Raw genomic sequence first — 14,901 nt, forward strand, 5'->3', positions numbered from 1 at the left:
TCTGTGGGGGGTCACATGTCAGACCACAGTCTGTGGGGGGTCACATGTCAGACCAGTCTGTGGGGGGTCACATGTCAGACCACAGTCTGTGGGGGGTCACATGTCAGACCACAGTCTGTGGGGGGTCACATGTCAGACCAGTCTGTGGGGGGTCACATGTCAGACCACAGTCTGTGGGGGGTCACATGTCAGACCAGTCTGTGGGGGGTCAGATGTCAGACCAGTCTGTGGGGGGTCACATGTCAGACCACAGTCTGTGGGGGGTCACATGTCAGACCAGTCTGTGGGGGGTCAGATGTCAGACCAGTCTGTGGGGGGTCACATGTCAGACCACAGTCTGTGGGGGGTCACATGTCAGACCAGTCTGTGGGGGGTCACATGTCAGACCACAGTCTGTGGGGGGTCACATGTCAGACCACAGTCTGTGGGGGGTCACATGTCAGACCAGTCTGTGGGGGGTCAGATGTCAGACCAGTCTGTGGGGGGTCACATGTCAGACCACAGTCTGTGGGGGGTCACATGTCAGACCAGTCTGTGGGGGGTCACATGTCAGACCAGTCTGTGGGGGGTCACATGTCAGACCACAGACAGACTGACGTTCATCACACACTTGGTTAAACTCACTGACTGTGATGAAGGCTGGACTCTGTGGTAGACCAGGTTCTGTGGGAGCTCCACCTGCTCGTTTATTTATTTATTATATTTATTTATTATGGACTTTATTAAAAGCTGAGGTGGAACTTGTCATGATACCAGACGGACAAAAGTTCCACCGTTAAACATTTGACAGAGGCATTATGGGTAAAAGTTGCTCTGTAGAATCAGATCTTCTTCTTTCTTCGAAGCTGACGTTCATTCATTTATGTGTTTGTATGTTTTCATCTTTACATCCAGTTTATGTCTCAAATGTACAAACAGTTCAATAGTTCACGTCTTATTTCACTTTGAACAGAACTAATGTGACGTTTACTCAGTGGTTTTTAAACTGTTCAGTGACTCTTCAACACTGACGACAACAGGAAGGAACATAAACTGTGTCCTGTTGGACTGTGTTTGAGGTTTGGGTTTGACTCCAGTCCCAAACATCCACACAATGAATGAACTTTTAACAGAAGGACAATATGAACCTCACAAACAACTACACTGTAAAAAAAAATCTGTAATTTAATAGAATTTTCACTGTTTATTTTACAGATTTTTCCTGTATTTTTCCAGATACAGGAAAATATCATTTAATGACAAAAACAGACTGTGATTTTATATGACAAACGTAAAATAACATGAAAAACTAACTGTGAATACCCATAAAATTTCCATTTTTTAAAAGGGATTTTTTCTTTTTTCACAGAAAAATACAGTTAAAATACATTTGCAAATGTATCATAATTTGACAAATATTTCTTTTCTGTTTATGAGATTAAACTGTTAATTTAAAGTTTAATACTGTAAAAAATAAAAAAATAAAAAAAAAAACAAAAACATAAAACCAGATAAAATTACTGACAGTTAACAGTAACAGAAGTATTAGTTCTGTCAGTTGAACCAGACTTGTTTGTTCATTGACAAATATCTTGTGTAATTACAGGAGGTTTCACAACAAAAATGTTGAATAAATGTATTTTTGTGAATGTATAACATGTATAAGCACTGATAAACTGTCCAAATACAGTTTTTATCAGTGGATTGGACAACTGAGTCTCACTGAAAATTATTTATATATATATTTATAGGGAATTGGATTGTTTTAATACATGTAAATGTTCTTTATTAAACATTAAAAAGTCCAAAAAATATGCAAAATCTCATGTAAAGTTAGGGCAAAACACTGTATTTGAATTATGGAAAACTACTGTATTTTTATGAGATGGTTATTTTCTGTTATTTTACAGTATATTTTTGCACCTCTGCTGCCGGATTAATACTGTTTGTTTATGGGTTTTATTTTTACAGTGTAAGGCTGTGTATCAGCAAGAACCTGGCGATACGATACAAATCACAACACTAGGATCACCATAGGATATATCATGATACTGTTAAAAAGGCAATTTTTTGTTTGTTTCCTTTTTTTAAATGATGAATTGAATTCCAGCAGAAATCTGCACAAATCCTAAACACATTTTTATTTGATCCAACAGGATCTAATGTTCTATCAGCAAATGTTCCAACTGTGTTCAAACTGAACTTCTGTTTTCCAGACATTCCAGTTTCAGATCCTGTTCAAATGTTCAGATTCTATTAGTTCACAACTAACATCAGAACAGGATTTGAGTTCAATCCAACAAAAGAATGAACATTATTGAATAAAAGAGTGTGAAATAAGAATAAATAAAATAGAAACAAAAAACAAAAATGAACCTCCACATTATCTGCATTTGAATAAATACCTACAAATATCCATACAGTTCTTTTTAATATCCATACAGAATTGGGAAATGAAATATCGTGACATATTGCAGAACTGATATTTTCTTAGACTCCTACAAACGACGCCTTCAGAATAAAGTCTAGATTTAAATGATGACGAGGCTGAGCGTTAACGAGCTGTGAGTCAGAGATGAGACTGAACACAAACACGTCAGACGTCTGAGGTTTGAGGACGTGAACTGATGCATGATGGGAAGTCTCACACATGAGTCTGCCTTTAATGTGTGGTTTAAAACCGTCCACATGCACATGAGGCCACAGCTGAATTCACTGTTGGTTCGTTTTAGTCGTTATCTCCTAAACCTCATCTATGAGTCTGAAGAAACGACTCATATGTGAAATGTCCCATCATGCATCAGCTGAGCATTTAATCTGCTGCGAACGCATTATTTTTTCTCTGTTCATTGATTTGTGTAAAATTCAGACGTAAACAGCAGGTGTTTAATCGTTAAGTTAAACTTAATTAATGCATGTTCAGGATAAATGTTAAATATATGAGGTTAGAATGGGCCGGGTTTGGCCTTCTGACCCGGGTCCTTCAGGTTTGGCCTTCTGACCCGGGTCCTTCAGGTTTGTCCTTCTGACCCGGGTCCTTCAGGTTTGTCCTTCTGACCCGGGTCCTTCTGGTTTGTCCTTCTGACCCGGGTCCTTCTGGGTCCTTCAGGTTTGTCCTTCTGACCCGGGTCCTTCAGGTTTGTCCTTCTGACCCGGGTCCTTCTGGTTTGTCCTTCTGACCCGGGTCCTTCTGGTTTGTCCTTCTGACCCGGGTCCTTCTGGGTCCTTCAGGTTTGTCCTTCTGACCCGGGTCCTTCAGGTTTGTCCTTCTGACCCGGGTCCTTCTGGTTTGTCCTTCTGACCCGGGTCCTTCTGGTTTGTCCTTCTGACCCGGGTCCTTCTGGGTCCTTCAGGTTTGTCCTTCTGACCCGGGTCCTTCTGGTTTGTCCTTCTGACCTGGGTCCTTCAGGTTTGTCCTTCTGACCCGGGTCCTTCTGGTTTGTCCTTCTGACCCGGGTCCTTCTGGGTCCTTCAGGTTTGTCCTTCTGACCCGGGTCCTTCAGGTTTGTCCTTCTGACCCGGGTCCTTCTGGGTCCTTCAGGTTTGTCCTTCTGACCCGGGTCCTTCTGGTTTGTCCTTCTGACCCGGGTCCTTCTGGGTCCTTCAGGTTTGTCCTTCTGACCCGGGTCCTTCAGGTTTGTCCTTCTGACCCGGGTCCTTCTGGTTTGTCCTTCTGACCCGGGTCCTTCAGGTTTGTCCTTCTGACCCTGGTCCTTCTGGTTTGTCCTTCTGACCCGGGTCCTTCTGGGTCCTTCAGGTTTGTCCTTCTGACCCGGGTCCTTCAGGTTTGTCCTTCTGACCCGGGTCCTTCTGGTTTGTCCTTCTGACCCGGGTCCTTCAGGTTTGTCCTTCTGACCCTGGTCCTTCTGGTTTGTCCTTCTGACCCGGGTCCTTCTGGTTTGTCCTTCTGACCCGGGTCCTTCTGACCCGGGTCCTTCAGGTTTTTCCTTCTGACCCGGGTCCTTCTGGGTCCTTCAGGTTTGTCCTTCTGACCCTGGTCCTTCAGGTTTGTCCTTCAGGTTTTGCTCAGTTTCTCCTTGTGTGGACTGGATCTGTAAACATGTTTTTGGAATGTGTGACGGTGGAAGACGTCTGGTCAGAAATGTGAGAAATGAACAAACACAGACTCTGAGCAGAAGAACTGATTCAGATTCAGCGCTGGGTTTGTGCGGTTGTGTTTTCAGGGCTGGGCTCGGGTTCGTGTAATTCCAGACGAGCACAAAAACATGAGCCGCTGCAGAAGCGACCACAGATGAAAACACTGACATGTCTGAAGGACAAAGACTGAACCGGAGCTCTAACTGAGTCCAACACCTTCAGCCTCAGAAACAGCAGCTTTAACCCTTCCACTGCTTTGACAAATGTGCTCCAGGCACGAGGGCTTTGGCTTTTGGACAAACATTCGAAAAACTGAGTGGAAACTAATTTCTACTGAGAAAAAAAGTATTTAGGTTAAAAATAAAAAATATATCTATATATAATAATAATAATAATACATCAGTTTTATATAGTGCTTTTCTAAGTACTCAAATACACTTGAAGAATGTAAAATAAGTCTGTGTATAAATGTTCAGCCCCTTTAACCCTTTCATGCACACTGGTCACTCCAGTGGTCACTCCAGTGGTCACTCCAGTGGACAGTTCTTCTCCAGCTGTTCTCTTGTATATTCATGGGTTTGGTTGTTGTATTTGAATATCAGCCGCCTCAGTGGACACTTCTGCACCATCCCAAACACGTTCATTCAGACCAGTACTGAACTTTGCTGTTCTAATAAACCTGATCTGCTCTGACAGGTTGCTAGTTGTTATTAGACTGTAATTAACAGTTTTCTTTAACAAAAAGTTGTTTTGTTTTGTTTTTTGAGTATTATCACCATGAAGTGAGTAAGAACTAGTATTAGAGTATGATAAAAGGTGAGAAAACATCAGATTAACTGCATTAAAACTGTTTTTATTTCACAGTTTTCACAGTTTATCGCTTTCTGATATTGTGTTTTAAATACGTTTCTTTCCTTCAAACATTCAACACATGGTGTCCAGCTGACAACTCCATAAAAAAAGGTTCATTCAAAATTTTTCAGTCACATTGTTTTTTTCATTCCTATAGAGGAATAAAAACACTGAGGAAAAAAAGCCTGACCAAAGTTTTCATAATTCATGCATCAAAGGGTTTAAAGTGGATCGTCTGACAGCTGGTGAAATGCAGATCTCCTGAGGTCAGTGAAGGTGTCTCAGTGACTGTTTACAGACACCTGGGTCTGGAAGGTCCAGGATCTGGTTCATCATTAGTCCTGAACTCGTTTACACAACAGACCTTTTTCACAGCTTCTGTTTTTTTTATTATTATAATTTCAAATTATACATTTACATAAACATGAACTTCTACAGAAGGAACCACACAGACACTAGATATACAAACAAATGATACAACAAACCTGCAAACCTATGAAACCCCCAAAAAAGAAGAACACTAGAAAAATACCCAGAGAGCACACACCTCCACCACGGCAGATCAGTACCACCACCCCCCCCACCCCCCATCACCATCAAAATGTCATCATTTCTTCCTTGTGCCAGTGTCAACATTTCCTGGAAATTTCATCCAAATCCATCCATAACTTTTTGAGTTATCTTGCACACACACACACACACACCTATACACACACACACACACACACACACACCTATACACACACACACACACACACACACACACACACAAACCAACAGCAGCAAAAACAAACAAGATAAATAATGTTAACTCTTCTTTACAATACTCCGAACGTCTGTAGTTTTTTTAATGGAAATGCGCAGAAGTGGCAAAAGTACTGACATTCTGTACTGAAGTAGAAGTACTGCTACTCATGTGGAAAAATACTCTCATAAAAGTAGAAGTACTGTTTCAACTCTTTTACTTAAGTAAAAGTGTAATAAAGTACAAAAGTAAAAAATAAAACTGCTTTTTTTGTCATGAATGGAACTAAACATACTGAACCAGACCAGATCCTAAAGGTTCCAGTTTTCTAAAAGGGGCGGTCCAGGTTCAGGACGGAGAGCGGGTCGTCCAATAACTGAAGGGTTGTGGTTCAAATCCTGTGTCTTCCATCAGTCTGGCCAGGTCACACACACAGATGGACTGTAACACCAGCCCAGTGTGAGTTCCAGAGAAGAACACTGGAGACATCTGACCTGTTCTTCTGTGGGCTGAGCTTAGGACGTCTGCCCCCACCAGCCAGACTGTACAACAGCAGAACCAGCAGAACCAGCAGAACCCAGTAGAAACCCAGCAGAACCCAAGCAGAACCCAGTAGACACCCAGCAGAACCTCAGCAGAAACCCAGTAGAACCAGCAGGACCCCAGCAGAACCCAGTAAAACCCAGTAGAACCCAGTAGAGCCCAGTAGAACCCAGTAAAACCCAGTAGAACCCAGTAGAACCCTGACATTCTACTGTTCCACTCTGTGGTCATTGTATCTACAGTCGTACAGTTTTATTACTAGTATTGTTATTTTATATTGTCTTTCTGCTGCACAGTTTCTCTTACACTTTATTCTGTCACTGCTTCAACCATTGAATGTCCAAGAAAGTCTATTCTATTCTATTCTATTCTATTCTATTCTATTCTATTCTATTCTATTCTATTCTATTCTATTCTACTCTCTCTCTCTCTCTCTCTCTCCCTCTCTCTCTCTCCTCCTGTCACTCGTCCGTCCTCCATCTTTAAACTTGTTCTACAGTCTGTTTTCTTTCTTCTTCTTCTCTCTCAGTCTTTACTTCTGTTGGGTTCTTCGTTCTGAATCAGTTTTATATAAATTTGAGTCAAAATGACAGAGTCCCAGACTCTGGACCGTCCTCTGTCAGTCCCTGGTACGTCTGGATGGTGCAGGAGTGGGTTAGGGTGGGAGAACCTCAGACCTGGACCTGGACCTGGACCTGGCCCTGGACCTGGACCTGGTCTGGATGGTCCAGGGGCTCTACCGTCGAGTGGGTCTGGGTCACATGGTCGTGTTTACAGCTGTGTGTCGGACCCTGTGGACTCCAGCGGCTCCTGTTGAACAGGAGCGGAGTCAGTGTCAGTGTGGGGTCAGTGGTCAGTGTCCATCTAGCCGCTCTGATGTTTTCAGCGGGGGGGGGTGGGGGGGTCCGACACACAGGAGCTTTGATTTCACTCCTGACTGAAACAGGAGCCACACGGCGGCGCCTGGGCTGGAACTGAGCTCCTGTGGAAACACCACATTCCACACCTATGACGGACAGCAGACGACACGTGAGCGCAGACCACGCCCAGCGCTCAGACTCCGCCTCCCTGTTGTTATAGTATTGAATGGTGGGGTCAGGGGAGGTCAAAGGTCAAGCTGTTTACATGGCTCTACAGGCACAGAAAGGTTTTACAGCCACTGTAACTGGGACCACCGAGGACTGGTCTGGACCCAGACAGGGTCACAGGGGGGTCACAGGGGGGTCACAGGGGGGTCGACAGGCCCCGACTCAAACCCTGGAGTTCACATCCAGGTCCATGGAAACTGAAGCCAGGCTGTGGAGGAGTCAAATAAACCAAATGTTTTCAACTGAGTCTGTTTTCATCTGGTACAGGGGGTCAAACATGAGCCCCCCAAAGGGTTCCAGTCCCACCCCTGGGGTGAATTTACACAGTGTCTAAATTCCACAGTCAGGCTGTGGAACTCATGTTAGTGTGGGTTCCACATCCAGACCAATCTGATCTACAGTCCAATAAGAACAGCAGAAGAACCCACACAGAAGAACCACTGCAGATTTACTACTGGGTTTGATGGAACAAATAATATGACATTATGTCTGTAAATAATGACAACTGCAAATGTTTGTCTGTGTTTTAGTGCAAAAAATCACATTAAATTGTAAAACTCTTTCCATTTCCAAACTCTCCTGTACCAATAAAATGTGACTAACCTGAACAAATGTGTCCAACCTGAAATGTCTGTATTAAATTCAGTCCAGTTTGAACTCTTTTCTTCCTGTTCCTCAGTGTTTAGTGTCTTTGGAGATCTGATCCAGATGCACATGGACTAATGAGAAGTGGAGGAAGAAGACTGAGAAAAGTACACTGATTTTACTGAAGAAATGTCCGTTTTTTTCAGGGTTCTTCACATCTTTTTGTTTGGATAGTTTATAAAAGTAAGTATTTTCATCATTTAATGAGGTTTTTTTTGCACTAAAACAAAGACAAACATTGTCAGTTGTCATTCTTTCTGGGTTCTTCTGTTCTTTTTTTCCTGGTTGGGTCCACTGCAGATCAGATCAGACTGAATGTGGAACCTTTTTTAGGTAAATTTCTTATTCATAAACATCAGCTTTTTTAAAGTTTCCAACAGAATAGAATAGAATAGAATAGAATAGAATAGAATAGAATAGAATAGAATAGAATAGAATAGGCTTTATTGTCATTGTAACATTTAAAAGTGTCAGACAGTCAGTGCATAATAAAAACATGACAGACGTCACCAGAGTAAATAAATAATTCCAGAAAACAAACACACACAGTCATTCATTCTGTCTGTCATTACACCACCCCACCCCTGTATATATGTGTTGTGTTAAAGTTTGTTTTTTTGGTATTGAGGGGGTTTATTACTGTTGGAAAAAAAAACTGTGAAAATGTTCACGTGTGCATGAAGTATTTATTTTAATTTCGTATCCACTGAAGTTAAAAAAAACAACAACAAAAAACAATCTATTAGTGTGAACCAAGAATTCTCTTCAAATAGACTGAACCACATTTCTGTGTCTGTTCTGTCTGGTTCTTAAAGGGTTAAGGTGAGTTTAACTGGAATGTTGGATTGTTTTGATGCTGTTCTTTAGTAAAGTTCGTTTTAAAATTAAAAAAAAAAAAAAAAAATTGAGAAAAAAACGCCTATTTTTTCCCTCTTTGTTGTTTATTCCATGCAACAGTACTTTTCTTTTTTTTCCTCAGCTTTATTGAAAATATTCAGGTATACAGAGAAAAAAAAAAAAAAACGCCTCTCCGCGTCTCCGCCTCGCACCGTGACGTCACAGCTGGTCTGTCTGCGTCGGGTCCGATGATGCAGGAGATGATCCCGGACGGGACGGACCGAAGAGCGACGACACGACGAGCTGTGAGTCCGCTGTCATCTGTTCACTTATTATTCTTGGTTTTGAAAGTCAGACTCAGATGATCCTGTGCACGCAGACCTTCCTCCTCCCTCCTCCTCCTCCTCCTCCTCCTCTTCAGTTGATCACTGCTTCAGGTTCTCACAGACTTTTATTGATCTATTGATTATTGGCTCACAAAACAGGCTCCAGGACTCCAACTGATCCAACTTCATCTGCACAGAAAGTAGAGTTTCTCTGATATTTGACAGAAATTAACTGCTGCTGATAGAAACAACACGAGCCTTTGTTATCTATAGATTTATTGATTATGGTTCAAAGTGAATGACGTCATTTTCAGCTGCTTTTAGAAACAGTCAGACATTCATTACAACTACAAATAAACAGGTCAGAACATCCAAGTGGGAATAAACTTTCTGTTGGAACTGATGCGACGCAGATCCGTCACATTCTGTTTAGAGTGACTGATTAATCGATCACAGACCGAAGTGTTTGCAGAACAGTTCCGGCTCAAATAAAACATAAAACTGAACAAACTGTGTAAACTGGAGGAAAGTCTGGACTGAAGGGGATCTGTGGTGATGATGCCTGACTCCACTGTGGTGTTTATCGATACATTTATTGATTAATCGGTGTTTAGTTGATCGCCGTGGTGGTGCTTCTTCCAGGTGCTGCTGTGTTCACTGCTGCTCCTCAGGTGCAGATGCTCAGGCTGTTTCTGTTTGGGCTGTTCCAGGTCACATCTGTGGGTTTGAGCTCCAGGACTGTGGATCTGGGTCTGGGTCTGGTCATGTCGGTCCTTGTTCGCCCCCTGCTGGTGGTCTGGGTGAACCTCCTGCCGGTGGTCTGGGTGAACCCCCTGCTGCTGACAGGAGCTGAAGGCCGAGTCTACGATAACAACAACGGCTTCCACTACCAGGACATCAGCAACGGAGACGGAAACGGAGAGAGTCAGTACTTTACACCTGGACCTTAAACGCATCATCACATTCTGTCCATTTATAGAAAAAAGAAAAGAGAAAAAAAAGATTAGTTTGTAGTTTTGTTGTTTCTCTTTGATTTCCTGAATAATTGAAATACTCTGAGCTCTTCCAACACCATCTTTTTCAGGAAAGTAAACCCCCCCCCCCCCCAAAAAAAAAAAAAAAAAAAAAAAAAAAGACAGTGGTCATCAGGTCCAGACTCATGTCCTGATCCTCATAATGACCTGAGTCCTCCACTGACCCCAGTCTGTGGACCTGCTGAGTCCAGGGGTTTGTGTTCTAACAGGGTCTGGGATCCAGAACAAGAAGGACTAGTGTCAGAACAGAGTTGGATATTATGGGATAGATATCAGCACATTGGTTTGTTTGGGTTCAATTGTTATTTTTATTTTCAAAATGAGTCAGAGATGGACTGGACTGAATTTATATCAACACTGATTCCTTTTCTTCATATATATATATATATATATATATATATATATATATATATATATATATATATATATATATATATATATATATATATATCAGCTCACATGTGCTCACAGCTCTTCTTTGTGTCTGTGTTCATATTAAATCAGTCTCAGTGAATCCAAAGGAACTCTGTGTTGGTAAATGACAGTTGTTCAAATGGACAGGATTTCAGTTCTGTTCAACATGTTGATGCTCATATGAACTATGTTTTCAGCTCCAAAATCAACCATTTCAGCACAATTAATGCTATATTTTCATGTCACAAAAGTTCTATTTGAACTGAACTGAGCTGAAAAACAAATCTTCTCTTCTTTTGGATTCCCCAGTTTTTCTTCCCAGATTCTCTCCTCCATATCACATGTTTTATTTGTACAGGTTCAGTCTGGAGTATGGTGCTGATCCATCCTGCTTCTGTTCCACCAATACATACATGAAGAATGGCACACAGCACTGTTTACATCAACACTTTTACAATAAGAAGCATTTTTAGACACAAAGAACAATTCTCTATTGTTCTTTCCTCTTTAGTCTGATGCTAAACTATCCAATAAATAATAGTGCTCCTAGTTTTTGCACAGGGATCATTAGTGTAAACGCTGACATGGCTGCAGAGCATCAGTATGATGGGATCCACAACAACCATGTCACATCCGTCCACTGACACATTTAGTGTTTTTGTGTCAGCTGGGATTGTTTTAGATCCACAATACCAACATTTATGAAGAAGAGCACAATTAGCAATAGGAAGTCTAGAAGTTATTCCTAATAAAGTACTGGGACTGACCAGAGCATCATGGGTAATGTCACGTCCGTCCACCAGCAAAAGTTTTCACATCCACGTGCTATTCCAAATCCAATATTTATGAAAATAGAGCTTCCACTGTCAGAGAATATCAGTAGTGTCCATCAGTACCAGACTGGATCTTATATCAGATGCCATGGTCTAGGGGTCAGTCCAGACCCAGGCCACATGGTGCTGGTCTCAGTGTGTGTGTTCCTCTTGTGTTTGTTCCAGTCTTCTTCACTGGGGTCCGTCTCCTGGTCCAGTCTGCCCAGTCCTCTGTTTCCGCCACCAGGGGCAGCAGTGTCACCCTGCCCTGTCACTACCGCTACGAACCGCAACCGGAGGCTCCTCGTCGGACCCGGGTCAAGTGGTCCTGGTTACCCACCGACGGCGTCGGGCCCGGCTCCAGGGAGAAGGAGGTGATGGTCGCCATGGGTAACCGTCATCGTAGCTACGGGAGCTTCAGGGGGCGTGTCCGTCTGCGTCGCTCCGCGCCCGGCGACATGTCACTGGTGATCAGCGAGCTGAGGCTGAACGACACGGGCCGGTACCGCTGTGAGGTCATCGACGGACTGGAGGACGAGAGCGTGACGGTGGAGCTGGAGCTCAGAGGTGAGGACCGGGTCAGAACCAGAACCCAGAGTCTGGACCGGGTCAGGACCAGAACCCAGAGTCTGGACCGGGTCAGGGCCAGTCCTCAGAGTCTGGGTTGTGGTTCTTTTGGTCTGTGCTTCAACATGTTCCTGTTTAAACTGTGGTTCGATGCTGAGGATCATTCTGTTTGTGACAAAAAAAAAAAAGAAGAAAAAACAGATTCTAATGAGATCTGATTTAAACCCACAGCTGACCTGTGTACACCTGACCTCCTCCTGACCTCCTCTCTCTCTCTTCCTCTCTCTCTCCTCTCTCTCGTCCTCCTCTCTCCTCCTCTCTCCTCCTCTCTCTCTCCTCCTCTCCTCCTCCTCCTCTCTCTCCTCCTCCTCTCTCTCTCCTCCTCTCCTCCTCCTCCTCTCTCTCTCCCTCCTCTCTCTCTCCTCCTCTCCTCCTCCTCTCCTCCTCCTCTCTCTCTCCTCCTCTCTCTCTCCTCCTCCTCTCTCCTCCTCTCCTCCTCCTCTCCTCCTCCTCTCTCTCTCCTCCTCTCTCTCTCCTCCTCCTCTCTCCTCAGGTGTGGTCTTTCCTTACGTCTCTCCGTTCGGTCGGTACCTCCTGAACTTCCTGGATGCTCAGCGCTCCTGTGAGGAGCAGGACGCCACCCTGGCCTCCTTCGATCAGCTGTTCACGGCGTGGGAGGAGGGGCTGGACTGGTGCAACGCCGGCTGGTTGGCCGACGGCACCGTGCAGTATCCAATCACCGTACCCCGTGAAGGCTGCGGGGGCGTGGCCTTGGCTCCAGCGTGCGCAGGCTACGGACCGAGGCACCGCCTCCTCCACCGCTACGACGCCTTCTGCTTCACGGCCTCCATCAAAGGTAAGACGTGATGTCATTATCTGCGTTCTCTGGAGCTGATGATGTCATACCTAATGTCCCTGCTGCCATAGCTGTTTACGACTTTGAGGACGTTTTCATCCAGTTGTGTTTGTTGTGATGTTTTACGAGGGCCGTTCAATAAGTTCATGGCCTCACCCAGAACAGAACAACACAGACTGATACTTTATATTTTATTTTTCAACATAATCTCCATTTACACAATGCACTTGGTCCATCGATGTTCAAGCATCACTATCCCATCACGAAAGAATGGAACATCCTGTTTTATAACAACCAGTATTTATGGGTGAGGCCATGAACTTATTGAACAGCCCTCGTACTATGAGGGGCCGTAAGGGACGTTATTCAGGATTACCGTTCACACACACACATGTGAAAACGCACGCACACACACGCACACACACACACACACACACACACACACACACACACACACACACACACACACACATATGAAATACATTCACACACGTGTTTTATTCGTCTATCAGCAGATTAAACAGGTGCAGAACCGGCTCGTATTGATGTCAGCAAACCATTTATCTGAAGCAGCAACACTGCTCCATAATGTGTTAGCTTCTGCACAGACACTGACAGCTCTGGTACACAGGTCTACAGACGGTACACAGGTCTACAGACGGTACACAGGTCTACAGACGGTACACAGGTCTACAGATGGGAAACAGGTCTACAGACGGTACACAGGTCTACAGACGGTACACAGGTCTACAGACGGTACACAGGTCTACAGACGGGAAACAGGTCTACAGACGGGAAACAGGTCTACAGATGGTAAACAGGTCTACAGACGGGAAACAGGTCTACAGACGGGAAACAGGTCTACAGACGGTACACAGGTCTACAGACGGTACACAGGTCTACAGATGGTAAACAGGTCTACAGACGGGAAACAGGTCTACAGACGGTAAACAGGTCTACAGACGGTACACAGGTCTACAGATGGTAAACAGGTCTACAGACGGGAAACAGGTCTACAGACGGTACACAGGTCTACAGACGGTACACAGGTCTACAGACGGTACACAGGTCTACAGATGGTAAACAGGTCTACAGACGGGAAACAGGTCTACAGACGGTACACAGGTCTACAGATGGTAAACAGGTCTACAGACGGGAAACAGGTCTACAGACGGTACACAGGTCTACAATGGTAAACAGGTCTACAGACGGGAACAGGTCTACAGACGGTACCAGGTTACAGACGGTACACAGGTCTACAGACGGTACACAGGTCTACGGACGGGAAACAGGTCTACAGATGGTAAACAGGTCTACAGACGGTAAACAGGTCTACAGACGGGAAACAGGTCTACAGACGGGAAACAGGTCTACAGACGGTAAACAGGTCTACAGACGGGAAACAGGTCTACAGACGGTACACAGGTCTACAGACGGTACACAGGTCTACAGACGGTAAACAGGTCTACAGACGGTAAACAGGTCTACAGACGGTACACAGGTCTACAGACGGTAAACAGGTCTACAGACGGTAAACAGGTCTACAGACGGTAAACAGGTCTACAGACGGGAAACAGGTCTACAGACGGGAAACAGGTCTACAGACGGTAAACAGGTCTAGACGGTAAACAGATCTACAGACTGTAAACAGGCCTACAGATGGGAAACAGGTCTACAGACGGTACACAGGTCTACAGACGGTAAACAGGTCTACAGACGGGAAACAGGCCTACAGATGGGAAACAGGTCTACAGACGGTACACAGGTCTACAGACGGTAACAGGTCTACAGACGGGAAACAGGTCTACAGACGGGAAACAGGTCTACAGACGGTACACAGGTCTACAGACGGTAAACAGGTCTACAGACGGTAAACAGGTCTACAGATGGTAAACAGGTCTACAGACGGTACACAGGTCTACAGACGGTAAACAGGTCTACAGACGGGAAACAGGTCTACAGACGGTAAACAGGTCTACAGACGGTAAACAGGTCTACAGACGGTACACAGGTCTACAGACGGTAAACAGGTCTACAGACGGTAAACAGGTCTACAGACGGTACACAGGTCTACGACGGTAACAGGTCTACAGACGGTAAACAGG

This window comes from Sphaeramia orbicularis, chromosome 6 (assembly GCF_902148855.1).
Source record: "Sphaeramia orbicularis chromosome 6, fSphaOr1.1, whole genome shotgun sequence".
In the NCBI taxonomy this organism is placed as follows: Eukaryota; Metazoa; Chordata; class Actinopteri; order Kurtiformes; family Apogonidae; genus Sphaeramia; species Sphaeramia orbicularis.